Below are 11791 nucleotides of genomic sequence, written 5' to 3' on the forward strand. Positions count from 1 at the left end.
CCAATGGGCTTTCCGTATGCAAAATGCACACGGTGAACAGCGGTAACAGATGTAGTAGATATAATCAGAAATCGTATCAATTAAATATAGCTACAAGCCGAAAGAGACATGTTATATTTACTAATCAGGTCAATATGACAACCATAAAACATTTTAAAGGTTTTTTTTATGTTTAGTGGGCAAGTGTCTCTTTAGTTAAAGCTTAATTAATTTAATTGACTTAAAATGTCAGAATAAAAGGAACAAGCTCTCGCGAATCGAACTAACCGGAACACATACACTCCGTAAGCTGGTGATACTGGAATATTACTACTAATAAATACAAAGCTGACAATCGGAAAGACACAGTCATAAGAGTAGGCCATAGCGCCACTGTCCGGAGAAGAGAGAGAGAGAAATGGGGCTTAACGTCCACTCGATAGAAACTAGGTCATTTCGGGACTAATACAATTTCAATAATTCAATTACGCGTAGGGGTCTTTAGCAGTGGGAGAAAACTGGAGGACACAGAGAAAACCCACGAGGTTGGACAGACGACCCTACTCCTTGCCACGTACGACCGGGGATTCGAAACCACGTCAGTTGACTCAATGACAGACCTTATGATACAGCGCGCACATGCTAACCATTCGTGCACGTCAATGTATACGCGGGACCTCGGCTTTTCGTCCCTCCCGAACGACTAGACAGCTGTCCTTGTCAGACTCCGTCCTGCACCACTGACAAGCGGAAACCACGTCGGAAGATCCCTATGAACTTTCTCGGCCAATGAAGGGATTGAACACGTGACCTCGGGATAGTCAGCTAGCGTCTAATCCACTTAGCCACCGTGATTCCAGTATCGTTAAAAGCCCGGGCCTGTTTTGTTCGGGTCAATAACACATATATTAATATATTTATTCACATTATATGTGCAATGTGCTTTCAGAAATTATTATGTGCCATGTGCTTTCGAAAGTTATACAGTTAAACATAAATCAATTGATATTTGGAGGATTTTGTGATTTTGTATTCAACAGTCCATTTGAATCGAAACGGATCCTGCCATTTTGACTTTGGTTATTGCATTCTGAGCAGAGATAACAATCTACTGGTCGCTATGAGCAGAGATAACAATCTACTGGTCGCTATGAGCAGAGATAACAATCTACTGGTCGCTATATTTAATAATTAGTATACTACTCTATATTGTGGTTCTAATCCGTCTTACATCTTTCATACATACAAAGACTAAAATATAAAAAAATCGATTTTATTTATCGGATAAGCGGAATAAACACTACTCAAAATTCTCGAATTATACTTAGTGTTTCAGACTTAAATAAAAAAAAGCGATTTTATTAAATGGAAGCGGAATAAACACTTCTCAAAATTTGTAGCACCATAGGTCTTCTGTCTGACGTGGAGAGCGGATTAGGGGAACCGGTCGCCACATCCTACGTACGACCCATGCATCTTTTCTTACTACATATTTCTGTAGCCTTGTGATCGTCTAAAATTTGTCTCTAGCTGTCTTTACTTCTGCTTCACGTTGTGTATTTACTTCTTACAGTTTCTTAAGACGCTTGTCTTACCAGGAATAACAATGCAATAGTTCGCTTCTACACATTTTATATATATATATATATATATATATATATATATATATATATATATATATATATATATATATATATATAACTGAATACAGGTATACAAGCATAATAGATAACAATACTAGCTAAAACCATTTCTTCACCCTAGCCAGCCTCGCGGCTGTCTAGGAACTCAGATGGAAACACTCTGGAATCTAATTGAAGTCTAACTTAAAACTTTACTATGATTTAGTTTATAAGACTCCTGCAGATCACGCACAGAAAGCCTGTTCATGGCCCTGAACCTGTGCAATTAACGATATGATTGGTTACTTTAAACCAAATGATGCAATTAGAATAATTCCACTCACGTGTAATTCTGGTGGTAAAATATTGACACCTGTTTTGGTTTAAGAGCTCTTTTTATGTAACAATATGTCAATTACAGACTAAGTTGATTTAGTACAATTCTACATATGTGGGAATCTACGAACTTGCCAAAGATATTAATTAATGAAATATAAAGCCATCTTATTTCTCTATTCCTTGTCTATAAATTTAAAAACAATGTCGCAACGACGATAGTGCTACAAATTCTCGAATTATACTTAGAGTTTTAGACTAAAGTCGTCAATTTATGAATTAAATTATCGGTCAGTTAGCTTCATTGTAAGTAATTGCAGACAAAAAGCGTAAGTTTCGTATGTGGTTATTGGCTTGCCCCCTTACATCTAGAAATAAAGTTACTGTCTATATTTATAAAGTATATCTGACTTTCACTTTACTATTCTTTAGTTTTTCTTCTGTAACTTTATCAAAACTTTCACTTTCAGCAACAGTTAACCAATTTTTCCAATCTCCTACTTTACCTGAATAATAATGATAATGAATTTAAAATGAATTTTATACATCAAATTAATATCAATAAACTGATTTTACACAACCGATAAGCAGACAAGGGAGATAACCTGTTAGTACGTGTAATCTTTATCAGTTTATGAAGTACTAGCAGTACTTATCCTAAGCATGCTTTGGAATTACAACCGTCTCTAATTTTACCCAAAACAATATATCACGAGTGTAACATGATGCTATCGAAATTCATATTATTCCATGCGTCATTCGGCTATAAACGAGAACGTGTTATGCAAAAAACTGACCCTTTACCTCTATGTGTGGCTGTGTGTTTAATTAAGACATGGTAAGGTCTCTCACCCCAGTTTGTATTTAACGAATTTATAAACCCAGATTAGAAGGGTCGTTATAGCAATAAACTATAACACATACTTATGGAAGAACAATTACTGATTTATTTGGGCGACGTTTCGAAGAGTATTCTCTCAACGTTTTCAAGCAAGTGAAAATTAGTGTGTTTATCTATTTATTGTGTAGAATTGTATTTTAACGAATTAGTAAACTCAGATTAGAAGGGTCGTTATAGCATTGTGTCATCGTGGAACCTTTTAATATCCTTGGTTGTAAACTAATACTGTTACGTCACGATAGACAAGAAAACCTAAGACTGAAGCATTCTTCGAATACTAACAAAGCAAGATAGAATATTTACAGCCCTCATATTTACAACGAGCTTACATAAATTATGTATATATACATATCCAATAGTGAAGAGCTGGTTTCATTTGCTATATATAGCGGATTAAACCAGTGACTCATGGTATATTTTTTAGGAAAATGATAATGGATTAATTCTATTCTATTCATACCTTTTCTGTAGACAGATGTTCCCTCCTTCCAATCATCTTTCAAAAAATCATCTTTAATTTCCTCGTTAGCTCTCTTTAATTTCTTAAAGCTACAGGCTTCAACTATAGCTTTACATAACTCATCAGACGCTGGCAAATCTAGAAATTTAGCTAAGCCTTTTACATGTTCTATTGGATTCTAAAATAATTATATTATGTATTAGCTCATTAACGTATTCATTATTGAAATAATTATATTATGTTAGCTTATTATTGAAAAAAATAACCTATAAATTTCATCTTCGAAAAAAGAAATAATTTTAAAAATCTAGAAGCTAGTAAATCTAGAAACTTTCCAAAGTCTTTTACATATTCTACTGGATTCTGAATAATTACATTATATATAATAGCTTATTATTTTTACAACCTCTGAAATATAAAATAAAATTGAAGAAAATAAAAAAATTTTTACATTACGATTTTTTAAAAAAAAAAAACCAAAACAAACCATGTTTTACATTGTGAAATATAAACAAACTATTGTTTACATTGTTTACAATGTGGAGAAAGTAAACAAGCTATTGTTTACAATTGGAATTGGAAGAGATTATTAAACAAACTATTGTTTACTATTAAAAAAGAATAGTTAAAATACGTTTTATAATTTGAAGAAAACATTGTATATAATTCAAAGCCAAATAAATAAGTATTTCCGACAGTTTAAAAAAATAAGCAAACACTTATTTACAATTTGAATAAAAGTAAACAAAATAAATTGATGACGCACGAAAGACATATTATGTTTACTAAGGGGCATTATGGGAGATTAGATAAATAATTGACAGTTCTCGCTGTACTAGTTATAAAATAGATAATGTAAAGAGAATATGCTGAAAATTTTCAGTCAAATTACTTCACTCTAATATGTTAGAACCGAATTTCAAAAACACCGTAGCCTTGATTGTCATTGTTACTATTATTACAATAAACAAAGTCTCAATTATCCAATTTTACTGTTAATCATGAACAGTCGTTGCACCGCAGATCGGATTCAATAGATGGCATAGAGGGTTGATTATGGTCTTGTCATGCTAATTAATGTCTAATTAATAATTTATATAACATCTAAGGCCTAAAGAAAGACCCACAAGAGGCACATCCGCTGAATTAACGGCGAATAGGAATGACTGTTTAAAACGAAACATAAGGTACATTATTTTGCGCAAACAATATATCATAAATACTTAGAAGTGATCCATTCCGGCGCATGGAAAAATAATATATATTTCTTTAAAATAAATATGTAACAAACCTCCTGCATATCTTCATAGCTAAACTGATAAAATGGATTTTCAGTTGTTTCAAAGAACTTCTCCCACTCTAGAACATGGTCATACCACGTTCCATACGGTACTGAAAGACAATATTTTAATAAAAATAAAAAATTGATGAGAAGATGGTTGTTTTCGTAAATGCATGACAAAATGCATTAAAAAATAGTCGGGTAGTAAAAGCTAGAGAGGATATTTCGCTAAGTAAAGCTGGGGATGTTTCGCTAAGTAAAGCTGGGGATTTTTCGCTAAGTAAAGCTGGGGATGTTTCGTTAAGTAAAGCTAGGGGGATGTAAGACTTGGGTAGAGGGTCACTAAGTAAAGTTGGGGGAGAATGTTTTTCTAAGTAAAGCTGGATGTTTCGCTAAGTGGAGCTGAAAAATGTTTCACTAATTAAATCTTGGGTAGAATGTTTCGCTAAGTAAAGCTTGGGGAGAATGTTTCGCTGGGGGAGAATGTTTCGCTAAGTAGAGCCGACGAATGTTTCGCTAAGTAAAACGGGGGGGGGGCGTTTCGCTAAGTAAAGGTGGTGAACGTTTCGCTAAGTAAAGGTGCAATGGTGAATGTTTCGCTAAGTAAAGGTGGCGAATGTTTCGCTAAGTAAAGGTGGTGAATGTTTCGCTAAGTAAAGCTGGTGAATGTTTCGCTAAGTAAAGCTGGTGAATATTTCGCTAAGTAAAGTGGGGGGGGGGCGTTTCGCTGGTGAACGTTTCACTATGTAAAGCTGGTGAATGTTTCGCTAAGTAAAGCTGGTGAATGTTTCGCTAAGTAAAGCTGGGGAGAATATTTCCCTAAGTAAAGCTAAGGGCGGGAGATGTTTCGCTAAGTAGAGCTGGAGAATGTTTCGCTAAGTAAAGCTGGAGGGGATGTTTCGCTAAGTAAAGGTGAGAGGAATTTTTTGCTAAGCAGAGCGAGCAGTGATTGCTTTTTGTAATATTGATATCACTTGCACCAATTTACATAATATTTGGAATGTGTAAACAAAAGTATTATCTTACAACATATCTCTATTACGATAAAATATCCCATAATTAACCTTAAGGTGAAAGTTTGATAACAAAAATAACTTACAAGTTTTATACAAAGACATATCTACGAAATCTCTGATATTTCCATAGTACTTTAAGATAGGCTGTACACCGCTGACATGGAAGAAATACGACACAATAGTGTCTTTTGGGTTCCGAAACAGATAAATAATTTTGGTTTTCTTTGAGAACATCTATGCGGGTAAATGCCGCGGCCATAAATGTGAATTAAGAACACGTGGGGACGGTTCCTGGTCTATACCCCCCATGTGGCCGAATCTTAACATTTGTTTCTCCTTGATCTGTTTGTTATATTCTGTAGACTGAGTTCGTAACATTTGAATAACTTCCCAGATCCAGTGAGTGCCTGAAATTAAACTTTGACAGATATGACACGGTCCAAATCTTTTCCATCACTAGAAACATTTCAATTCTCTGTGTTTCGGGTAAATTTTAAAAGAGAGAGAGAAAAATGGGGTTTAACGTCCACTCGACACAAACTAGGTCATTCGGGACTAACATATGGTTAATTTTATTTTATTAATTCGCTTGCGCGTAGGGGTCTTTAGCAGTTGGAGGAAACCGGAGGACTCGGAGAAAAGCCACGAGATTGGACAGGCGACGCTACTTCTTGTCACGTACAACCGGGGATTCGAAACCACGCCAGTTGACTCAATGACAGGCCGTATGATACAGCACGCACGTGCTAACCATTCGGCCATCCAACCCCTCGAATTTTAAAAGAAGGTATTTTATATTTTGATGGATCTCGAACTGACAATTGGCCATGTTTTGAGAGAATAGGTCTTGTTCACTTTGTGTAGCAACATTTTTAGATTAAATTAATAAATGGCGGCCGTGTTTCAATCCATTAAAACATCATGACCACCCGAGTTTTGATTATGGATTTCCCATTATAATAAATGTCTAATTAACAATTTGTATAACGTTTAAGACCAAAGAGAAAAACCCGCAATAGGCTGATTTAGCTTTCATATAGAAAGAAATGAAATAAAATGGGGTTTAAAGTCCTACTGTTCAGCTCCGACTTAGATGAGACGAAGTCTGAACATTTTTAACAGGTGATTTGTAACTGTTATCTTTCTATTGTTCGAATATGTAAACAGGTTGGTCGCCATCTTAAATGCCATAGGTCAGGTGGTTGAAGTGTCTACACACTAAAAACATAGTTTGCCAGTCAAGGTAAAATACGGTACCCAGGGTAGCTTATGATTGTTATAGCTTTTAAAGGTTTTTACTGTAAATAATAATCAGGCTCCAAATTTTATGGAAATTGGTCAAGAATCTAACTCTTCAGAGTCAATCAGTTTCACAGAGAATTACGAGTCTTCTAATATCTCTGTAAAAGATGACTGCCTTTAACACGTGCCGTCACAGTACGCGGCGTCAATCAATGGCTGAATGGTGCGTGCATTGTTTACGTAAGACGTTACTGCTTCGGGCAGAATGCTGCCTTTTAGTCATTTTAATACCCATTTACACTAAATAGGAAATATGTAGCACCATAGGTCTTTTGTCTGACGTGGAGAGCGGGCGTGGAACCCCCATCGCCACATCCTACGTACGACCCATGCATCTTTTCTTACTACATATTTCTGTAGCCTTGTGATCGTCTAGAATTTGTCTCTAGCTGTCTTTACTTCTGCTTCGCGTTGTGTATTTACTTCTTACTGTTTCTTAAGACGTTTGTCTTACTTCTGCTTCACGTTGTGTATTTACTTCTTACTGTTTCTTAAGACGTTTGTCTTCATCTGCTTCACGTTGTGTATTTACTTCTTACTGTTTCTTAAGACGTTTGTCTTACCAGGAATAACAATGCAACAGTTCGCTTCTACATTTTATATAGCATATAGCCGAATACATGTATACAAGCACAATAATAGATAACAATACTAGCTAAAACCATTTCTCCACCCTAGCCAGCCTCGCGGCTGTCTAGGAACTCAGATGGAACATCTCTGGAATCTAATGGAAGTCTGACGAATTCTCACAAGTATAATAGTTTTGTAGCTGTGGGTTTTGGACGTCCAATTATCTAATTGGTCAAATATCATGTAAATAAGTATAGAGATTGGTCAAACAAGCCAAATGATGCAATCGTAATTTTCCGTCACATGTTTTTCGACACAATCTATCCTTGAACTCAGACCCTCTTTCCTGTTATTCTCACGCTATTACATAAACAATTAATTTGCGTTTTAAATAAACTCATACCATAGCTAATATACTTACAACAGAGAATAATTTGTAAAGATAAAAAATGTTGTTTAACCCATCTTATTTCTCTATTCCTTGTCTATAAATTTAAAAACAATGTCGCAACGACGATAGTGCTACAAATAATTTTTACCTACAAATACGTCAAAACGTCTTTATTTATTTTTCTAATACATCAAAAAAAATGTTTTAGAATTGAATTTGTCGGTGGAAAAAAGTTAATATTTGAGACTCATTAAGTCGCATTGATGTCATCCTTATCATTGATTGTAGCGGCCTAGCGAATATTCACTGCTGATCAGTGTTCTTCAGAGTGAGTGCAATTAGATAACGTCCCATGATCAACTATAATAAGGCAGGGACAAGAAATACTGGCTATCCTGCCAAAATATAACATCAATTAATTTGATCAATAATAACGATCTGAACTAAACTGTCGCTACACGAGCTGGATCAACGAGTCTGTGTGCGGAGGTTACCGGGAGGGCGGGGGGGGGGGGGGGGTAGGATGGCCTGAGCGTATGTGGCTTGGATTCTTACCAGCCTCGTGGGTTACTGCCTCGCGGGTTTACTCCGGGTACTTGGGTTTCACCCCCCCCCCCAACTTGTCTGCGATATGACCATCGGCGGAAGCGGGCGTTAAACACCAAGACTAACGGCAACAACCAGCTGGTACATTTCTATGTGTTGTCTAGGCGTAAAATCGAATGCATTGACGCTACTAAGAATACCGGCTCTGACGACATTGATAGGCAAAAAATGTCTAATCTTCTTGATGAAGAATAATTAATCCTCTTACTAAATCCTGGATTAGATCTACGCAATATAATTCGCTAATATCACATACATCGTAAAACATTGGTCATTGTTTTCTATTGTCAAAGAATGCCAAAGAGATCACATGCCAATTAAAATACCCGATTATGGATGTATAAAAAAAGTGTTCTCACCTGCTTTTGGATAAGCACATATCATGACGTCATCGTCTCGTATCTTGAGATCCTTGATTTTTCTAAAATGAACTTCCGGTTTGTTACCCACGAGTTCTTCTCCTACGGACGTTAGATAAACCCCGTCAACTTCAATCATCTTAAAATCATTTCCTGACTTGTCTTTGATTACAATTTCTTTAATATTACCAACGTTCTCCATTTTCAAAATGTATTGTTTAGTAATAAGATTTCAAAATCTTTTTCAACCTGAATTTGATGATAAAAAAAAATGCAGTTTTTGAAGATTTTACCGAATAGGCCCTACGGAGATTTGAATGTTCCCTTAGCCTATTGCGAAAAAATTATTTTATGACAATGTCTTTTATAGTACGCAATACTATCATTTTCACAAACATTCTTCATTGTGAAATTATATTCACCATATAGTCTAGTTATAAAAATTCAAAACTGATCCATGCAGAATTGTATATTATGTTATTTTGGAAAGATCATGAATAATGATGACAACGGTGTCGATAATTTGAGTAGACTAAATGATATTTATATACGTGTAAACTGAATTTTGTATTGGTAGCAAACGTAAATGTATATGTCAAAAATACTTTTGTTTTAAAAACTAATGTAGGTCAATAATTGCTCTGATTATCTCTAGGTATTGGTGTGTGTCGTGTGCGAATCAGGATATGTTTTCATCAATTCATGAAATATCTAAACCCTCCTCTATGCTATTAGGGAATTTAGATCAAGCTACTTTTATTTTTATGCGAAGGCAGGTTTACCCGGGCAGGGAAAGTTGTTACGGGTAATGTATATCGACTAAGGATGCAGAAAACACACATAAAACGGGTCTCAAAGTTAATAAAACAAACATAGGCCTATCTATAAACATTATAATGAAACAAACATAGGCCTATCTATAAACATTATAAAGACATCATATTTAAAAAATACCTTTTTTGTCAGACTGTATTATTCTGTGTTTCACTACTACATCCGTTATAATATCGTCAATAATGTTTCTATATTCACACAAACATGGCTATGAATGTAAACTGTGAATATATCAGCATATTATCACAACACGACTGCAAACTGGGCGTTTGTATGCAACGTAGGCTATATATAGGTAATTTTGTAAAAAAAACAAAAAAACTACTCGCGCTGTCAGTAATAAAATGCATACGGTAAACGTTAGATAACAAACATTATCTCTCGACCCTCTGTGTTTCGAGATAAGAGATGATGCTATTACCTTCAATGTAGCACATGCGGGAGCGATTCGCACCCGGCATTTGTAAACAAAATTGACAATATTTTTAATCAAAACAACGATTGGTTATTGTTATTTATAATATTTCTGCTACACCCAACTACAATTAAGCATATAATACTACCTGAAACGGGCACAAATCCCCTCTTTTTAAATCAAAGCGACAGTAGATTGCTTTTTCCGACATTTTAAATTTACGTCTGTAACACATAAAGGCGGGCCCTCGTGTGCAATAGCCATTCAAAGTACCCATCTGATCAGAGTTGCGCAGTCGTAATACGGCGTAATTATGAACGTCCGAATCAATTTTGATAAAAACAACGCTTGATTTACCTTATTGTCAATATTTGCTGATAAATGAATGTTGTTTCGGTAGATTGGACTGCGTATGTGTAATAACTACTAATAGTATAAAATTAACTTATTTTTAAGATGGTACATACATTAATAAAGAAATTGAGTTTGCCACTTGGAACTAAAGGCATCCAATCGTAGTTAAAAACAAGCACATCAGTATATCTCAGCGTTTTTAGTTACGTTCTCGTAGCTAGGTAAAGGTCACACTGTATTATTTGTCTCATCGGGTCTATTAAATGGAGAAGGATTTAACACTATTTTCTGCACAGACTGGGCTATTCAAGACTCGCATACGTCATGCAGTGTGCTATGGGGGCAGTTTTACCCAGACAGCAAGACTACGGTCTACCCATATTTCGAATTTCAACTGAAAGAGTTCTTTTCGTCGGGTTTATGTGTAGTGTCATGGATGCAAATCTTTTTATTTGTATATAGTCTATTAAACATTACCACGGTTGACCACTCAACAAATATTTTGATGCATTTTTTCAAGACAAGAATTAAATGTGTCACATTAACCCATGTGCTATATTTTATTATTTAGTGGAAAACTTTAAACATACATTATGCAAGAGCTAAATCTGCCTATTGCAGGTCTTTTTTAGGCCTAAAATGTTAACTAAATTATTAATTAGACATTAATTAACTTATCCAGACCATAATCAACTCTCGATGGCAGTGCTAGCCTGCGATGTTTATTGGATTAGGTTCCGATTTGCTGTTCGACTTCCATTCATAATTAAATGTTAATGGATAATCGAGACTATGTTTTTGTATCCTACCGACTAAAATCTCGGTTCATAGTGGATCAATTTGAATGGAATTTTTAGCAAATTCACTTTTCATTATCTAGTTTTTAACTATTATAGTGGATACTACCAGCTCTTTATCTAATCTCCCATAATGTATCTTTAGTTTTGTATTGTAAGCTTTTATTGGCTATAGTCCTTCGGATTGGACAGAAAACAGAGGTACCGTGTATACATTTACATGCAGGAATAAGAACCCTTGGCAGTTGGAATTAAATATAAATAAAATAAAACCAAGTACGAATAATCCAAACCATTAGACAAAATTCGAAATATAGGCAAAATAGTGTAATCAGTAAATGGCCTGTTCACCAGTTACAATATACATGATGAACAGTGGTACCAGGTGTCCGGATTCCGGAAGCGTAAGCTTACCCTGCCTGGTGTCACATCCGCCATATCTGCATCCACACCATTAGACGAAATGTCGGTAAAATATCGTTATTAGCCAATGGGCTTTCCGTATGCAAAATGCACATAGTGAACAGTGGTAACAGATGTAGTAGATATAATCAGAAATCGTATCAA

The 11791-nt window shown here is 35.2% G+C and overlaps 1 protein-coding gene and 1 long non-coding RNA gene across 2 annotated transcripts in view; one reads left to right on the top strand and one right to left on the bottom strand.

Moving 5' to 3' along the window:
- LOC126807777 (ATP-dependent translocase ABCB1) overlaps positions 1-11791 on the top strand; it is a 45072-nt gene that overhangs the window by 20966 nt on the left and 12315 nt on the right. The gene's annotated exons all lie outside the window — the stretch shown is intronic.
- Positions 3338-9924, bottom strand: LOC130014255 (uncharacterized). Its single transcript, XR_008789234.1, has 5 exons — positions 9779-9924; positions 8825-9073; positions 5680-6003; positions 4590-4690; positions 3338-3476 (listed from the first exon to the last, which is right to left on the bottom strand). It is a non-coding gene; the product is annotated as an uncharacterized LOC130014255 (long non-coding RNA).

Source organism: Patella vulgata, chromosome 9, assembly GCF_932274485.2.
Source record: "Patella vulgata chromosome 9, xgPatVulg1.2, whole genome shotgun sequence".
NCBI classification, from domain to species: domain Eukaryota; kingdom Metazoa; phylum Mollusca; class Gastropoda; family Patellidae; genus Patella; species Patella vulgata.